The sequence below is a fragment of the Triticum aestivum genome, chromosome 4A (assembly GCF_018294505.1).
Source record: "Triticum aestivum cultivar Chinese Spring chromosome 4A, IWGSC CS RefSeq v2.1, whole genome shotgun sequence".
Taxonomy (NCBI): domain Eukaryota; kingdom Viridiplantae; phylum Streptophyta; class Magnoliopsida; order Poales; family Poaceae; genus Triticum; species Triticum aestivum.
In genome coordinates, this window is record NC_057803.1 from 589,813,987 (window position 1) to 589,833,764 (window position 19,778).

A 19,778-nucleotide genomic window follows, 5' to 3' on the forward strand; every position below is an offset into this window, starting at 1 on the left:
CCAAAGAGTTTACTAGTGTCACTAAACTAGTTCACATCATCACGTGATTAAGACTCAATGAGTTCTGGGTTTGATCATGTTTTGCTTGTGAGAGAGGTTTTAGCCAACAGGTCTGCAACATTCAGATCCGTATGTACTTCGCAAATCTCTATGTCATCTTGTAGATGCAGCTACTACGCTATATCTAGAGCTATTCCAAATAACTGTTCTACTATACAAATCTAGTTTACTACTCAGAATAATATGGATTAGTGTCAAAGTTTGCATCGGCGTAACCCTTTACGACGAACTCTTTTACCACCTCCATAATCAAGAAAATTCCTTAGTCCACTAGTTACTAAGGATAACTTTGACCGTTGTCCTGTGATCCATTCTTAGATCACTCTTGTACCCCTTGACTGACTCATGGCAAGGCACATTTCAGGTGCGATACACAACATAGTATACTGTAGAGCCTATGTCTTAAGCATAGGGGACGACCTTCGTCCTTTCTCTCTATTCTGCCGCGGTCGAGCTTTAAGTCTTAACTTCATACCTTACAACTCAGGCAAGAACTCCTTCTTTGACTGATCCATCTTAAACACCTTCAAGATCATGTCAAGGTATGTGCTCATTTGAAAGTACCATTAAGCGTTTTGATCTATCCTTATAGATCTTGATGCTCAATGTTCAAGTAGCTTAATCCAGGCTTTCCATTGAAAAACACTTTCCAAATAACCCTATATGCTTTCCAGAAATTCTACATCATTTCTGATCAATAATATGTCAACAACATATATTCATCAGAAATTCTATAGTGCTCCCACTCACTTCTTTGGAAATACAAGTTTCTCATAAACTTTGTATACACCCAAAATCTTTGATCATCTCATCAAAGCATACATTCCAACTCCGAGATGCTTACTCCAGTCCTCATAAGGATTGCTGGAGCTTTGCATACTTATTAGCATCTTTTAGGATTGACAAAACCTTCCGGTTGTATCACATACAACCTTTCCTCAAAAAATCGTCGAGGAAACAATGTTTTTGGCATCCTATCTGCAAGATTTCACAAATAATGCAGTAATTGCTAATATAATTCCAACAGACTCTTAGCATCGCTAGGAGTGAGAAAGTCTCACCGTAGTCAACTCCTTGAACTTGTCGGAAAACATCTTAACGACAAGTCGAGCTTTCTTAATGGTGATACCTACCATCATTGTCCGTCTTCCTTTTAAAATCCATCTGTACTCAATAGCCTTACGACCATCGAGCCGTTCTGCCAAAGTCTACACTTTGTTTTCATACATGGATCCTCTCTCGGATTTTATGGCCTCGAGCCATTTATCGGAATCCGGGCCCACCATCGCTTCTCCATAGCTCGTAGGTTCATTGTTGTCTAGCAACATGACTTCCAAGACAGGATTACGTACCACTCTGAAGTAGTACGCATCCTTGTCATCCCACGAGGTTTGGTAGTGACTTGATCTGAAGTTTCATGATCACTATCATAAGCTTCCACTTCAATTGGTGTAGGTGCCACAGGAACAACTCCTGTGCCCTGCCACACACTAGTTGAAGAGACGGTTCAATAACCTCATCAAGTCTCCACCATCCTCCCACTCAATTCTTTCGAGAGAAACTTTTCCTCGAGAAAGGACCCGATTCTAGAAACAATCCCTTATTGCTTTCGATCTGAGACAGGAGGTATACCCAACTGTTTTGGGTGTCCTATGAAGATGCATTTATCCGCTTTGGGTTCGAGCTTATCAGCCTGAAACTTTTCACATAAGCGTCGCAGCCCCAAACTTTTAAGAAATGACAGCTTAGGTTTCTCTAAACCATAGTTCATATGGTGTCATCTCATCGGAATTACGTGGTGCCCTATTTAAAGTGAATGTGGTTGTCTTTAATGCCTAACCCATAAACTATCGTGGTAATTCGATAAGAGACATCATGGTATGCATCATATCCAATAGGGTGCAGTTATGATGTTCGGACACACCATCACACTATGGTGTTCCAGGCTGTATTAGTTGTGAAACAATTTCCACAATGTCTTAATTCTGTGCCAAACTCGTAATTCAGATATTCATCTCTATGATCATATCATAGATCTTTTATCCTCTTGTCACGACGATCTTTCAACTTCACCCTGAAATTACTTGAACCTTTCAATAATTCAGACTCGTGATTCATCAAGTAAATATACTCAACATCTACTCAAATCATCTGTGAAGTAAGAACATAACGATATCCACTACACGCCTCAGCACTCATTGGACTGCACACATCAAAATGTATTACTTCCAACAAGTTGCTTTCTAGTTCCATTTTACTGAAAATGAGGCTTTCAGTCATCTTGCCCATGTGGTATGATTTGCATGTCTCAAGTGATTCAAAATCAAGTGAGTCAAAACGGTCCATTTGCATGGAGTTTCTTCATGCATATACACCAATAGACATGGTTCGCATGTCTCAAACTTTTCAAAAATGAGTGAGTCCAAAGATCCATCAACATGGAGCCTCTTCATGCGTTTTATACCGATATGACTTAAGTGGCAGTGCCACAAGTAGGTGGTACTATCATTACTATCTTATATCTTTTGGCATGAACATGTGTATCACTATGATCGAGATTCAATGAACCATTCATTTTAGGTGCAAGACCATTGAAGGTATTATTCAAATAAACAGAGTAACCATTATTCTCCTTAAATGAATAACCGTATTGCGATAGACATAATCCAATCATGTCTATGCTCAACGCAAACACCAATCTCGATGGTAGAGGGAGCGTGCGATGCTTGATCATATCAACATTGGAAACACTTCCAACACATATCGTCAGCTCACCTTTAGCTAGTCTCCGTTTATTCCGTAGCTTTTATTTCGAGTTACTAACACTTAGCAACCGAACCGGTATCTAATACCCTGGTGCTACTAGGAGTACTAGTAAAGTACACATCAACACAATGTATATCCAATATACTTCTATCGACCTTGCCAGCCTTCTCATCTACCAAGTATCTAGGGTAATTCTGCTCCAGTGGCTGTTCCCCTTATTACAGAAGCACTTAGTCTCGGGTTTGGGTTCAACCTTGGGTTTCTTCACTAGAGCAGCAGCTGAATTGCCGTTTCATGAAGTATCCCTTCTTGCCCTTGCCCTTCTTGAAACTAGTGGTTTCACCAACCATCAACAATTGATGCTCCTTCTTGATTTCTACTTTTGTGGTGTCAAACATCGCGAATATCTCAAGGATCATCATATATGTCCCTGATATATTATAGTTCATCACGAAGCTCTAGCAGCTTGGTGGTAATGACTTCGGAGAAACATCACTATCTCATCTGGAAGATCAACTCCCACTTGATTCAAATGATTGTTGTACTCAGACAATCTGAGCACAAGCTCAACAATTGAGCTTTTCTCCCTTAGTTGCAGGCTAAGAAAATCGTCGGAGGTCTTATACCTCTTGACGTGGGCACGAGCCTGAAATCCCAATTTCAGTCCTTGGAAACATCTCATATGTTCTGCGATGTTTCAAAAACGTCTTTGGTGCCTCAATTCTAAACCATTTAGCATTACGCACTGAACTATCATGTAGTCATCAAAACGTGTATGTCAGATGTTCGCAACATCCACAGACGACGTTCGAGGTTCAGCACACTGAGCGGTGCATTAAGGACATAAGCCTTCTATGAAGCAATGAGGACAATCCTCAGTTTACGGACCTAGTCCGCATAATTGCTACTATCAACTTTCAACTAAATTTTCTCTAGGAACATATCTAAACAGTAGAACAGAAACGTGAGCCACGACATAATTTGCGAAGACCTTTTGACTATGTTCAGGATAATTAAGTTCATCTTATGAACTCCCACTCAGATAGACATCCCTCTAGTCATCTAAGTGATTACATGATCCGAGTCAACTAGGCCGTGTCCGATCATCACGTGAGACGGACTAGTCATCATCGGTGAACATCTTCATGTTGATCGTATCTACCATACGACTCATGCTCGACCTTTCGGTCTCTTGTGTTCCGAGGCCATGTCTGTACATGCTAGGCTCGTCAAGTCAACCTAAGTGTTTCACATGTCTTCCGAGGCCATGTCTGTACATGCTAGGCTCGTCAACACCCGTTGTATTCGAACGTAAGAATCTATCACACCCGATCATCACGTGGTGCTTCAAAACGACGAACTTTCGTAACGGTGCACAGTTAGGGGGAACACTTTCTTAAAATTTTAATGAGGGATCATCTTATTTACTGCCGTCGTTCTAAGCAAATAAGATGCATAAACATGATAAACATCACATGCAATCAAATAATAGTGACATGATATGGCCAATATCATATAGCTCCTTTGATCTCCATCTTGGGGCTCCATGATCATCTTGTCACCGGCATGACACCATGATCTCCATCATCGTGTCTTCTTGAAGTTGTCTCGTCATCTATTACTTCTACTACTACGGCTAATGGTTAGCAATAAAGTAAAGTAATTACATGACGTTTATGTTGACACGCAGGTCATAAATAAATTAAGACAACTCCTATGGCTCCTGCCGGTTGTCATACTCATCGACATGCAAGTCGTGATTCCTATTACAAGAACATGATCAATCTCATACATCACATATATCATTCATCACATCCTTTTGGCCATATCACATCACATAGCATACCCTGCAAAAACAAGTTAGACGTCCTCTAATTGTTGTTTGCATGTTTTACGTGGCTGCTATGGGTTTCTAGCAAGAACGTTTCTTACCTACGCAAAAACCACAACGTGATATGCCAATTGCTATTTACCCTTCATAAGGACCCTTTTCATCGAATCCGATCCGACTAAAGTGGAAGAGACAGACACCCGCTAGCCACCTTATGCAACTAGTGCATGTCAGTCGGTGGAACCAGTCTCACGTAAGAGTACGTGTAAGGTCAGTCCGGGCCGCTTCATCCCATAATGCCACCGAATCAAGATTGGACTAGTAACGGTAAGCATATTGAACAAAATCAACGCCCACAACTACTTTGTGTTCTACTCGTGCATAGTAACTACGCATAGACCTAGCTCATGATGCCACTGTTGGGGAACGTAGCAATAATTCAAAATTTTCCTACGTGTCACCAAGATCTATCTATGGAGTCATCTAGCAACGAGGGAGGAGTGGATCTACATACCCTTGTAGATCACGCGCGGAAGCGTTCAAGAGAACGGGGTTGATGGAGTCGTACTCGTCGTGATCCAAATCACCGATGATCCTAGCCGCCGAACGGATGGCACCTCCGCATTCAACACACGTACGGAGCAGCGACGTCTCCTCCTTCTTGATCCAGCAAGGGGGGAGGAGAGGTTGATGGAGATCCAGCAGCACGACGGCGTGGTGGTGGAAGTAGCGGGATTCCAACAGGGCTTCGCCAAGCGCTGCGGGAGGAGGGAGATGTGTCATGGGAGGGAGAGGGAGGCGCCAGGGCTTAGGTTAGGCTGCCCTCCCTTTCCCCCACTATATATATGGCCAAGGGAGAGGGGGGAGGCGCAGCCTTGGCCCTTCCTCCAAGGAAGGGTGCGGCCAGGGAGGAGTCCCTCCTCCCCAAGGCACCTCGGAGGTGCCTTCCCCCTTTAGGACTCTTCCTTTCCCTTGATTCTTGGCGCATGGGCCTCTTGGGGCTGATGCCCTTGGCCCATATAGGCCAAGGCGCACCCCCTACAGCCCATGTGCCCCCCGGGGCAGGTGGCCCCACCCGGTGGACACCCGGGACCCTTCCGGTGGTCCCGGTACAATACCGGTGACCCCGAAACTTGTCCCGATGGCCGAAATAGCACTTCCTATATATAATTCTTTACCTCCGGACCATTTCGGAACTCCTCGTGATGTCCAGGATCTCATCCGGGACTCCGAACAACTTTCGGGTTACCGCATACTAATATCTCTATAACCCTAGCGTCACCGAACCTTAAGTGTGTAGACCCTAGGGGTTCGGGAGACATGCAGACATGACCGAGATGACTCTCCGGTCAATAACCAACAGCGGGATCTGGATACCCATGTTGGCTCCCACATGTTCCACGATGATCTCATCGGATGAACCACGATGTCAAGGACTTAATCAATCCCGTATACAATTCCCTTTGTCTAGCGGTACGATACTTGCCCGAGATTCGATCGTCGGTATCCCGATACCTTGTTCAATCTCGTTACCGGCAAGTCTCTTTACTCGTTTCGTAACACATCATCCCGTGATCAACTCCTTGATCACATTGTGCACATTATGATGATGTCCTACCGAGTGGGCCCAGAGATACCTCTCCGTTTACACGGAGTGACAAATCCCAGTCTCGATTCGTGCCAACCCAACAGACACTTTCGGAGATACCTGTAGTGTACCTTTATAGCCACCCAGTTACGTTGTGACGTTTGGCACACCCAAAGCACTCCTATGGTATCCGGGAGTTGCATAATCTCATGGTCTAAGGAAATGATACTTGACATTAGAAAAGCTTTAGCATACGAACTACATGATCTTGTGCTAGGCTTAGGATTGGGTCTTTGTCCATCACATCATTCTCCTAATGATGTGATCCCGTTATCAATGACATCCAATGTCCATGGTCAGGAAATCGTAACCATCTATTGATCAACGAGCTAGTCAACTAGAGGCTTACTAGGGACATGGTGTTGTCTATGTATCCACACATGTATCTAAGTTTCCTATCAATACAATTATAGCATGGATAATAAACGATTATCATGAACAAGGAAATATAATAATAACCAATTTATTATTGCCTCTAGGGCATATTTCCAACAGTCTCCCACTTGCACTAGAGTCAATAATCTAGTTCACATTGCCATGTGATTAACACTCACAGGTCACATCGCCATGTGACCAACATCCAAAGAGTTTACTAGTGTCACTAAACTAGTTCACATCATCACGTGATTAAGACTCAATGAGTTCTGGGTTTGATCATGTTTTGCTTGTGAGAGAGGTTTTAGTCAACAGGTCTGCAACATTAGAATCCGTATGTACTTCGCAAATCTCTATGTCATCTTGTAGATGCAGCTACTACGCTATATCTAGAGCTATTCCAAATAACTGTTCTACTATACGAATCTAGTTTACTACTCAGAATAATATGGATTAGTGTCAAAGTTTGCATCGGCGTAACCCTTTACGACGAACTCTTTTACCACCTCCATAATCGAGAAAATTCCTTAGTCCACTAGTTACTAAGGATAACTTTGACCGTTGTCCTGTGATCCATTCTTAGATCACTCTTGTACCCCTTGACTGACTCATGGCAAGGCACATTTCAGGTGCGATACACAACATAGTATACTGTAGAGCCTATGTCTTAAGCATAGGGGACGACCTTCGTCCTTTCTCTCTATTCTGCCGTGGTCGAGCTTTAAGTCTTAACTTCATACCTTACAACTCAGGCAAGAACTCCTTCTTTGACTGATCCATCTTAAACACCTTCAAGATCATGTCAAGGTATGTGCTCATTTGAAAGTACCATTAAGCGTTTTGATCTATCCTTATAGATCTTGATGCTCAATGTTCAAGTAGCTTAATCCAGGCTTTCCATTGAAAAACACTTTCCAAATAACCCTATATGCTTTCCAGAAATTCTACATCATTTCTGATCAACAATATGTCAACAACATATATTCATCAGAAATTCTATAGTGCTCCCACTCACTTCTTTGGAAATACAAGTTTCTCATAAACTTTGTATACACCCAAAATCTTTGATCATCTCATCAAAGCATACATTCCAACTCCGAGATGCTTACTCCAGTCCTCAGAAGGATTGCTGGAGCTTTGCATACTTATTAGCATCTTTTAGGATTGACAAAACCTTCTGGTTGTATCACATACAACCTTTCCTCAAAAATCATCGAGGAAACAATGGTTTTTGGCATCCTATCTGCAAGATTTCACAAATAATGCAGTAATTGCTAATATAATTCCAACAGACTCTTAGCATCGCTAGGAGTGAGAAAGTCTCACCGTAGTCAACTCCTTGAACTTGTCGGAAAACATCTTAACGACAAGTCGAGCTTTCTTAATGGTGATACTTACCATCATTGTCCGTCTTCCTTTTAAAATCCATCTGTACTCAATAGCATTACGACCATCGAGCCGTTCTGCCAAAGTCTACACTTTGTTTTCATACATGGATCCTCTCTCGGATTTTATGGCCTCGAGCCATTTATCGGAATCCGGGCCCACCATCGCTTCTCCATAGCTTGTAGGTTCATTGTTGTCTAGCAACATGACTTCCAAGACAAGATTACGTACCACTCTGAAGTAGTACGCATCCTTGTCATCCCACGAGGTTTGGTAGTGACTTGATTTGAAGTTTCATGATCACTATCATAAGCTTCCACTTCAATTGGTGTAGGTGCCATAGGAACAACTCCTGTGCCCTGCCACACACTAGTTGAAGAGACGGTTCAATAACCTCATCAAGTCTCCACCATCCTCCCACTCAATTCTTTCGAGAGAAACTTTTCCTTGATAAAGGACCCGATTCTAGAAACAATCCCTTATTGCTTTCAGATCTGAGACAGGAGGTATACCCAACTATTTTGGGTGTCCTATGAAGATGCATTTATCCACTTTGGGTTCGAGCTTATCAGCCTGAAACTTTTCACATAAGCGTCGCAGCCCCAAACTTCTAAGAAATGATAGCTTAGGTTTCTCTAAACCATAGTTCATATGGTGTCATCTCATCGGAATTACGTGGTGCCCTATTTAAAGTGAATGTGGTTGTCTTTAATGCCTAACCCATAAACTATCGTGGTAATTCGATAAGAGACATCATGGTATGCATCATATCCAATAGGGTGCAGTTATGATGTTCGGACACACCATCACACTATGGTGTTCCAGGCTGTATTAGTTGTGAAACAATTTCCACAATGTCTTAATTCTGTGCCAAACTCGTAATTCAGATATTCATCTCTATGATCATATCATAGATCTTTTATCCTCTTGTCATGACGATCTTTCAACTTCACCCTGAAATTACTTGAACCTTTCAATAATTCAGACTCGTGATTTATCAAGTAAATATACTCAACATCTACTCAAATCATCTATGAAGTAAGAACATAACGATATCCACTACACGCCTCAGCACTCATTGGACTGCACACATCAAAATGTATTACTTCCAACAAGTTGCTTTCTAGTTTCATTTTACTGAAAATGAGGCTTTCAGTCATCTTGCCCATGTGGTATGATTTGCATGTCTCAAGTGATTCAAAATCAAGTGAGTCAAAACGGTCCATTTGCATGGAGTTTCTTCATGCATATACACCAATAGACATGGTTCGCATGTCTCAAACTTTTCAAAAATGAGTGAGTCCAAAGATCCATCAACATGGAGCCTCTTCATGCGTTTTATACCGATATGACTTAAGTGGCAGTGCCACAAGTAGGTGGTACTATCATTACTATCTTATATCTTTTGGCATGAACATGTGTATCACTATGATCGAGATTCAATGAACCATTCATTTTAGGTGCAAGACCATTGAAGGTATTATTCAAATAAACAGAGTAACCATTATTCTCCTTAAATGAATAACCGTATTGCGATAGACATAATCCAATCATGTCTATGCTCAACGCAAACACCAATCTCGATGGTAGAGGGAGCGTGCGATGCTTGATCATATCAACATTGGAAACACTTCCTACACATATCGTCAGCTCATCTTTAGCTAGTCTCCGTTTATTCCGTAGCTTTTATTTCGAGTTACTAACACTTAGCAACCGAACCGGTATCTAATACCCTGGTGCTACTAGGAGTACTAGTAAAGTACACATCAACACAATGTATATCCAATATACTTCTATCGACCTTGCCAGCCTTCTCATCTACCAAGTATCTAGGGTAATTCTGCTCCAGTGGCTGTTCCCCTTATTATAGAAGCACTTAGTCTCGGGTTTGGGTTCAACCTTGGGTTTCTTCACTAGAGCAGCAGCTGAATTGCTGTTTCATGAAGTATCCCTTCTTGCCCTTGCCCTTCTTGAAACTAGTGGTTTCACCAACCATCAACAATTGATGCTCCTTCTTGATTTCTACTTTTGTGGTGTCAAACATCGCGAATATCTCAAGGATCATCATATATGTCCCTGATATATCATAGTTCATCACGAAGCTCTAGCAGCTTGGTGGTAATGACTTCGGAGAAACATCACTATCTCATCTGGAAGATCAACTCCCACTTGATTCAAATGATTGTTGTACTTAGACAATCTGAGCACAAGCTCAACAATTGAGCTTTTCTCCCTTAGTTGCAGGCTAAGAAAATCGTCGGAGGTCTTATACCTCTTGACGTGGGCACGAGCCTGAAATCCCAATTTCAGTCCTTGAAACATCTCATATGTTCTGCGATGTTTCAAAAACGTCTTTGGTGCCTCAATTCTAAACCATTTAGCATTACGCACTGAACTATCATGTAGTCATCAAAACGTGTATGTCAGATGTTCGCAACATCCACAGACGACGTTCGAGGTTCAGCACACTGAGCGGTGCATTAAGGACATAAGCCTTCTATGAAGCAATGAGAACAATCCTCAGTTTACGGACCTAATCCGCATAATTTCTACTATCAACTTTCAACTAAATTTTCTCTAGGAACATATCTAAACAGTAGAACAGAAACGTGAGCCACGACATAATTTGCGAAGACCTTTTGACTATGTTCAGGATAATTAAGTTCATCTTATGAACTCCCACTCAGATAGACATCCCTCTAGTCATCTAAGTGATTACATGATCCGAGTCAACTAGGCCGTGTCCGATCATCACGTGAGACGGACTAGTCATCATCGGTGAACATCTTCATGTTGATCGTATCTACCATACGACTCATGCTCGACCTTTCGGTCTCTTGTGTTCCGAGGCCATGTCTGTACATGCTAGGCTCGTCAAGTCAACCTAAGTGTTTCACATGTCTTCCGAGGCCATGTCTGTACATGCTAGGCTCGTCAACACCCGTTGTATTCGAACGTAAGAATCTATCACACCCGATCATCACGTGGTGCTTCAAAACGACGAACTTTCGTAACGGTGCACAGTTAGGGGGAACACTTTCTTAAAATTTTAATGAGGGATCATCTTATTTACTGCCGTCGTTCTAAGCAAATAAGATGCATAAACATGATAAACATCACATGCAATCAAATAATAGTGACATGATATGGCCAATATCATATAGCTCCTTTGATCTCCATCTTGGGGCTCCATGATCATCTTGTCACCGGCATGACACCATGATCTCCATCATCGTGTCTTCTTGAAGTTGTCTCGTCATCTATTACTTCTACTACTACGGCTAATGGTTAGCAATAAAGTAAAGTAATTACATGACGTTTATGTTGACACGCAGGTCATAAATAAATTAAGACAACTCCTATGGCTCCTGCCGATTGTCATACTCATCGACATGCAAGTCGTGATTCCTATTACAAGAACATGATCAATCTCATACATCACATATATCATTCATCACATCCTTTTGGCCATATCACATCACATAGCATACCCTGCAAAAACAAGTTAGACGTCCTCTAATTGTTGTTTGCATGTTTTACGTGGCTGCTATGGGTTTCTAGCAAGAACGTTTCTTACCTACGCAAAAACCACAACGTGATATGCCAATTGCTATTTACCCTTCATAAGGACCCTTTTCATCGAATCCGATCCGACTAAAGTGGGAGAGACAGACACCCGCTAGCCACCTTATGCAACTAGTGCATGTCAGTCGGTGGAACCAGTCTCACGTAAGAGTACGTGTAAGGTCGGTCCGGGCCGCTTCATCCCACAATGCCACCGAATCAAGATTGGACTAGTAACGGTAAGCATATTGAACAAAATCAACGCCCACAACTACTTTGTGTTCTACTCGTGCATAGAAACTACGCATAGACCTAGCTCATGATGCCACTGTTGGGGAACGTAGCAATAATTCAAAATTTTCCTACGTGTCACCAAGATCTATCTATGGAGTCATCTAGCAACGAGGGAGGAGTGGATCTACATACCCTTGTAGATCGCGCGCGGAAGCGTTCAAGAGAACGGGGTTGATGGAGTCGTACTCGTCGTGATCCAAATCACCGATGATCCTAGCGCCGAACGGACGGCACCTCCGCGTTCAACACACGTACGGAGCAGCGACGTCTCCTCCTTCTTGATCCAGCAAGGGGGGAGGAGAGGTTGATGGAGATCCAGCAGCACGACGGCGTGGTGGTGGAAGTAGCGGGATTCCAACAGGGCTTCGCCAAGCGCTGCGGGAGGAGGGAGATGTGTCATGGGAGGGAGAGGGAGGCGCCAGGGCTTAGGTTAGGCTGCCCTCCCTTCCCCCCACTATATATAGGGCCAAGGGAGAGGGGGGAGGCGCAGCCTTGGCCCTTCCTCCAAGGAAGGGTGCGGCCAGGGAGGAGTCCCTCCTCCCCAAGGCACCTCGGAGGTGCCTTCCCCCTTTAGGACTCTTCCTTTCCCTTGATTCTTGGCGCATGGGCCTCTTGTGGCTGATGCCCTTGGCCCATATAGGCCAAGGCGCACCCCCTACAGCCCATGTGCCCCCCCGGGGCAGGTGGCCCCACCCGGTGGACACCCGAGACCCTTCCGGTGGTCCCGGTACAATACCGGTGACCCCAAAACTTGTCCCGATGGCCGAAATAGCACTTCATATATATAATTCTTTACCTGCGGGCCATTTCGGAACTCCCCGTGACGTCCGGGATCTCATCCGGGACTCTGAATAACTTTCGGGTTACCGCATACTAATATCTCTATAACCCTAGCGTCACCGAACCTTAAGTGTGTAGACCCTACGGGTTCGGGAGACATGTAGACATGACCGAGATGACTCTCCTGTCAATAACCAACAGCGGGATCTGGATACCCATGTTGGCTCCCACATGTTCCACGATGATCTCATCGGATGAACCACGATGTCAAGGACTTAATCAATCCCGTATACAATTCCCCTTGTCTAGCGGTACGATACTTGCCCGAGATTCGATCGTCGGTATCCCGATACCTTGTTCAATCTCGTTACCGGCAAGTCTCTTTACTCGTTTCGTAACACATCATCCCGTGATCAACTCCTTGATCACATTGTGCACATTATGATGATGTCCTACCGAGTGGGCCCAGAGATACCTCTCCGTTTATACGGAGTGACAAATCCCAGTCTCGATTCGTGCCAACCCAACAGACACTTTCGGAGATACCTGTAGTGTACCTTTATAGCCACCCAGTTACGTTGTGACGTTTGGCACACCCAAAGCACTCCTATGGTATCCGGGAGTTGCATAATCTCATGGTCTAAGGAAATGATACTTGACATTAGAAAAGCTTTAGCATACGAACTACATGATCTTGTGCTAGGCTTAGGATTGGGTCTTTGTCCATCACATCATTCTCCTAATGATGTGATCCCGTTATCAATGACATCCAATGTCCATGGTCAGGAAACCGCAACCATCTATTGATCAATGAGCTAGTCAACTAGAGGCTTACTAGGGACATGGTGTTGTCTATGTATCCACACATGTATCTGAGTTTCCTATCAATACAATTATAGCATGGATAATAAACGATTATCATGAACAAGAAAATATAATAATTACCAATTTATTATTGCTTCTAGGGCATATTTCCAACAGTATGCGCGGGAGGCTGTGGAGGGAGACGAAACTTCCCTCCCACACAAGTGGTTGGCGGATGGAACGCTCTCCAAACCAACATCCCATAACTTTTCGGATACTTGCGGGCTGTATATGGAGCGTTCTCTATATCAAGGGTCGAATGAGGACTCTACTTGAATATCCTTTTTGTCAAGATCACCCATGTATGATTATTATGTCGACCGACCCAATATACAGACTCTTCTAGAGTTGTTCTTATTTTGACGAGCCTGGCCATTCCTGCATGAGTGCGGTCTTGGATAGAACGAACAATAGTGTTGGCTTTTGCAATATGCAATTGTGGTGTGGGTCTCAAAGACCGCCCTGAAGCATGAAATATACTAGCAAAAGGACCCGTGCGTTACAACGGGAGAAAAAAAATCGTTATCTTTAAAGACCATGACAACATTTTGCTGCTTCACCGATAACATTTTGGCGAACATTTTCTTCAATTCGCTTAACATTTTTTAATACAGGAACTTTTTCTAAGACTCATGAACATTTTTTTATTTCCCAAACTTTTTTTTCAAAATTGTGAATATTTTTTGAATATGCATATTTTTGAATCCACAAAGATGTTATGATTTACAAAATTTTAGTCTTAAAGTCATATTATTTGGAATTTTCAGCTCAATCAGAATATATTTGAGTGAATATTTTTCTTTTCTTTTCTTTTCTATTTTATTTTTGAAAATTGAGAATTTGTTCAGCAATGCTCAGTGCTCCCAAGGCCTAACCGGCCGAACCGGCCGAACAACTTTGCCACAGAGATGTGATGCCCCAAAGGCGTCGATAAAGTCGCTTCGGTGCTTGTGGTGCGGTTGATTGGCCACAGAAAGAACACTTGTAACAACCCGCCGTAGGTAGCTTTGCAGAATGAGATTCTATATTAGCTTTCGTGTGGTTTCAGGATGCATGTTTAGCTTGCCATCATTTGTTTAAAAAAGTTGCTATTCTAAACGTCGCGGCACATAGATTTCTGTATGGTGTAATTGTCTCTCCAAAGACCTGGACTCATTGATATTCAAAGACCTGTGAGATGATGGCGTTCTGTTCGGGACAAATCTTGCTTTTAATCAATTAGAATCCGTGTTAGGGCTAGATATTTTGAACTGGCACATGGAGCAATAATCCTGTCCATTTTCATTTATCCTGCAATGGAAAAAAGGAACATAACGGGTATTGATAATGGCAGGAATGGGCATTTATTTTGAACAATGCATGCGCTGTACGAAGGCGTGGTTTACATGCGCTGCCACTGTGCAAAAATGAGTAATACGGTGCCGTGTAAAACGCCTATTAAAATAGAAGAAAAAAACACCACCGCACCACACGCACCCCACATCCATCTCCACCTGCCACGATTCCTCCCACCAGCCCCCACCTCCCTCCTCCTCTAGCGCATCTCCCCCAGATCCATCTTCTGCCTTTCTCGGGGTGCCGCGCCGCCCACTCCCACGGGCACCGCGGCCTCCTCCACCTGGTTTCTTTCCCCGTCGGCACCGTGGCCTCCTCTCCCGCCCAGCTTCTTCCCCACCGGCATGGCGGCCTCCTCTCCCGCCCAGCTTCTTCCCCGCCAGCACGGGGGCCTCCTCTCATGCCCGGCTTCTTTCCCGCCGGCATGGCGACCTCCTCCCCCATCCGGCTTCTTCCCCCGCCGGCACCACGACCTCCTCCCCGGCGCCACCGCGAACCCGGTTGTGCGCCACCTGGGGAGCGACCCCCCCTGCTCTGGCGTGCGCGTGCGGGCGCGCAATCCGCCGCGGCGGCAGCCACCAATTTCCGGAGCGGCGCGCCACGGACAGACCGATGGCGGCGTCCCGGCCCCGATTCGGTGACCGGCCCTTCCCTCCCTCCTTCCATGCCACGCGACACACACACGCGCACCTGCCACCGCCAGGGCACCAGCTCGCCCCCCCGCTGGCCCTTCCCTTCCTTCCATCTCTGTCCCTCTTGCGCCGCCTCCTCTAGCCACCACCGTATCAGCTGCGCACCCCCGCGCCCGGGGCAAGCGTTGCCGCCGGCGAGCTCCTCCTGTGCGCATCCCCTTCCTTTTCTCTGCAGGTGTGTTTTTGCAAAACGAAGCGTTTCTCTTAGATTCCAACTTAAAATAGGAGTGCGGGTTAATTTCTTATAAACAGAGGGACTTTTTTGCAAAATTGCTAGCGACGACGGACGACCAGAAGCACTCCGTGCTTTATTAGTAGGGAAAGATAGGGAAAGATTAGTCTAGTCATGACCATTGTTTAGCCGGCTGCGACCACATTTCTCTTAATTGAACGTTGATGGTACCGCGACCACATTTTCAACATATAAAAGCCCGACATTTTGACCGTTTTGCGTGTTTCGTCTTTAACATTACAAAATTACAACAATTTGTTTGTGTTTCATTATGTCTACATTTAATTACTTACGGTGTTTATGAAGTTGACATTACATGGCTATAAACTCCTCTACTTCTAATAATAATAGTCTAATGATACGCACGGTCGTCGCCTCGTCAAAACCTGTGTCCCGACGCGGCGGCTAGAAGCTGGAAATTAAGCTTTCGACGTGTCCCGTAGCCGCTAATTGGTCAGGTGACCTGGCCTCCAAGGCATGGATCACGCACGTACCGACTCCTCAGAGCCAAATGCATGATCCCGACAAGAAAATCAACGTACAGTACTTTGTTCATAGGAGCGCTTGACTTTCCCCCCTTTTGACGTGCTAATGTCTGGAAGGTGGAAATTCAAGAAATATCTCTCTCAAGTCCATAGACCGGCCTCTACTTTATAGATCCTTCGCCGAACAAACTTATCGAAACACCTTTGTTCGTACACTATATCAAATAACTAGTATTACCACCAATCCAAAATACATATAGATCTTCAAAGAACATTGAACACCAAGTTCATACTTTGATCTTTGACCATCTATTGTGTATCTCATAAAACAACACTTGCTTCCACACACTCATATTGCAACCTCCTAACGGACCGTTAACTCGCTCTTGTGACGAGGATGTGTGTGCACATTCCTCACTTTCATTCATGTCTGAAAAGCCACATTAAAAAGAAGTCCTAAAAGGTGCGTTTTTTAATGAGAAAGAAATCCATATTATACTCCGAACTGTCATGCTTGGTTAACAAAATATAAATATATGGTTTCATATTTTGCGTACATATGAGTTTATTATAAGGACGTGGGGCGAAATTTTGTACAACAATATTCCTTATATTTATGATTTTTTCACCTTTTCTGAAAACACTTAAAAAATGCAAAGTCTCTATCCAACACGGGCTATGTTTGATGTTAAACAGACTTATAAAAGTTTACGTTTTATATGGTCAGTTTCATAGTTTTGGATTACAAAAGGTGAACCTGGCACTATAGTTCAGAATATAAAATTGACTTTCTTTTCCTTGAAACCATGATCTACAAAAAGTATGTTTACTGTATTCTGAAAACGAAAAACTCTAGAAACACAAGAATTGAAAAAGGAGAAGTAAGATGACATGGCTAGTCTTGAGACCCCCGAAGGAAAAAAAAAATAGTGTAAGACCCATGTGATTTATTTCCACGAGGCTTGAGCTCGTGTTTGAATTCTTTCAAAATTTCCATGAATTGAGTCATTGCATATACATCCTCATTCGTCTAATCTAAATGGCATCTAGAGAAAAGGAACGCACAAGCTTTACCAAATGTGAGACATCCATCCTTGATCCGACAACCTGTGTTCAGTTTTTCTATTCTCACTCTAAGTAGTCTTCAAAGGGGTCTGTAGTTTTTTGAAAGCCTGTCAACAAAGTGTGCTTGTTATAGAAGAAACTAAATGCTTTGGACCTTGCAAACTAGTACTTGCTGTACCACGGAGGTCAAGCCCCATGTTTGCTGAAATTAAGCATTTGGGTCGGTTCCACCGGAGACCACACCATCTTTGTAAAATGCTTCTGAGTTTTTTGACCGACATTTTACGTTGAGTGACCACCCTTTAGTCAGTTTGTCAGGGTTTGAAACGGAGCCAAATTTCCAAGTCTTTGTCAAGTGGAATAATTCAATTCTGTGTATGTGGAACACACGCCCATTCATCGGACTTCTTTGTCAGGATATGGGTATTTTTGGGTCAAGTTCAAGCACCAGGCCAGGTACAACGGTTAATTAGGAAAAGGTAGACTTCTTAGCACGTCATTAGTTTTGGATCTAGCAACATTTCCCTGTTTTGCAAACAGGTGACGCCTGAATATGCATTCATCTCAGGAAATTTTGTGATCTGACACAATGTATATGGTTCAAAAGTCCAGGTTCAAGGTCAAGGGTCCTTAACAAAACATTCCACTTGTTAGCAAGGCACCGGTATTTTCTTTCCAGTTCTCATTCAGGGAAAAAAAGTATATTTCAGTTCCATATTTACGGCTCCATGTGCATGAAACAGTACGGCTTGGGTGTTGAACATTCTTTTCTTTCGAAAACAAGAACATGCTCTCGGCATCTGCATCGACCGATATACACAACCATTCACAAGTTTAAAAGCCACTGCTTTTTGCCAAGTCACTCGACCCACTTGGCCATCAAGGAGGAAATAGGAGACATACCAGAACAAAATCTGAAAATGGTGCCCACCAAAACAAAAACAAAAACCGTACCAGAGCTCGATGTCGACGAGAGAGAGATAAGAGGGGTCCCCATGAACACACCTTGGATGGCTGCGATGGTGCACACAAACAAGAGCAAGAACAGCCAGCCACGCCCTGTGGCTTTGGCTTTGGCGTTGGTGAGCGGTGAGTCGGAAAATTGTCTTGTACCACCAAGGATTTTTGGGCTGCTCACCTTTGGTTCCCATGTCCTGTCGCATCAGCATTGTTGGCATCAGCATCAAGGATCTTCCATATTCTTGGATGTTTTTGTCCGGTTTAACCCGTCCTATTCATGTTCTTGTCCATGTGATTCCAAGTATTATTTGACGCATTTCCATGATGGATCTACGCATGTATGTTCTGTCATAAATTAGGATGTCTTCTCTTGTTATGTGTGTAAGTAAAGCCATCATCAGTTAAGGTAATAGTCAAGAGCTCACTCATAAATAAGCAGATCTAAAAAGAGGACTATCATTACGAGTTACTGCTACAAACTAAGCTTATGGTTCAAGCAACCATAATTCACAGTCGTGGGCTCCAGCTCTGTTTGTTTGGTATAGGATTATGCCCTTGACATCACACTCAATCAGTTCAAAATACAAGGCGGCATAATGAGGGAGCAGACCAGCTGGTGAGGAACTGAGGGCTATGGCTGAATATCCCCAGAAATATGTTCCATCCCAATGGAAATGTCATTTGAGACCTTCTCAGAAGTAATCTTTCAACATGCCAAGCAGTGATTCCGAGAGTTTTTCAACACATGGGCCTCGAGTCCACCCAAATTGGATCCCTGACTGAATAATGTATCCTTTGAAGTTTAAATAATTGCAACAAGATATTTTCCACCATCTCGCAAAAAAGTCGCAATTACCGCTTCTGGGGAGACTGACACATGGGAGGCACAATGGCCACATGGGGGCATAGGTAGCTCTTCCCAGCAAACAATGAAGGAGGAAAATGTTGCTCAAATTTTTTAAAAAGGAGGAAAATGTCGCCAATAATAATGTGTGGAAAAGAAAGAAAGGGAGATGCAGCAAAGCAAAGGGAGTACAACTCAGATGCATGCACGCATCAAACTCCAACCTAAGCTGCAAGCAGAAAAGGTTAACTCACATGATCTCTTTCCCAGATAGGCTAAGGGCCAACCTGGCGGCGCTTAATTGGGCAAATGATGCACCAACCAGTGATCTCCCAATGCTAATTTTCGATTAGTTCTCATAGATCTATCAAGAGAAAACAGACAAGCCGAGCCGAAGATTGTAAGGTACATCAAGATGCTAAATGGCACACCGTTCTGGAACAGCACCAACTCTACATGATTAATGCTACTAGCAAAGGCATATCTATTGGACTCTGAACTTTAACATGGACAATTTGAGAAATTGCATGGCGATGTGCTGGCCACTAGACAAAAATTTGCCTAATATGGCCATACTGATAATGTAGATTATCTCCC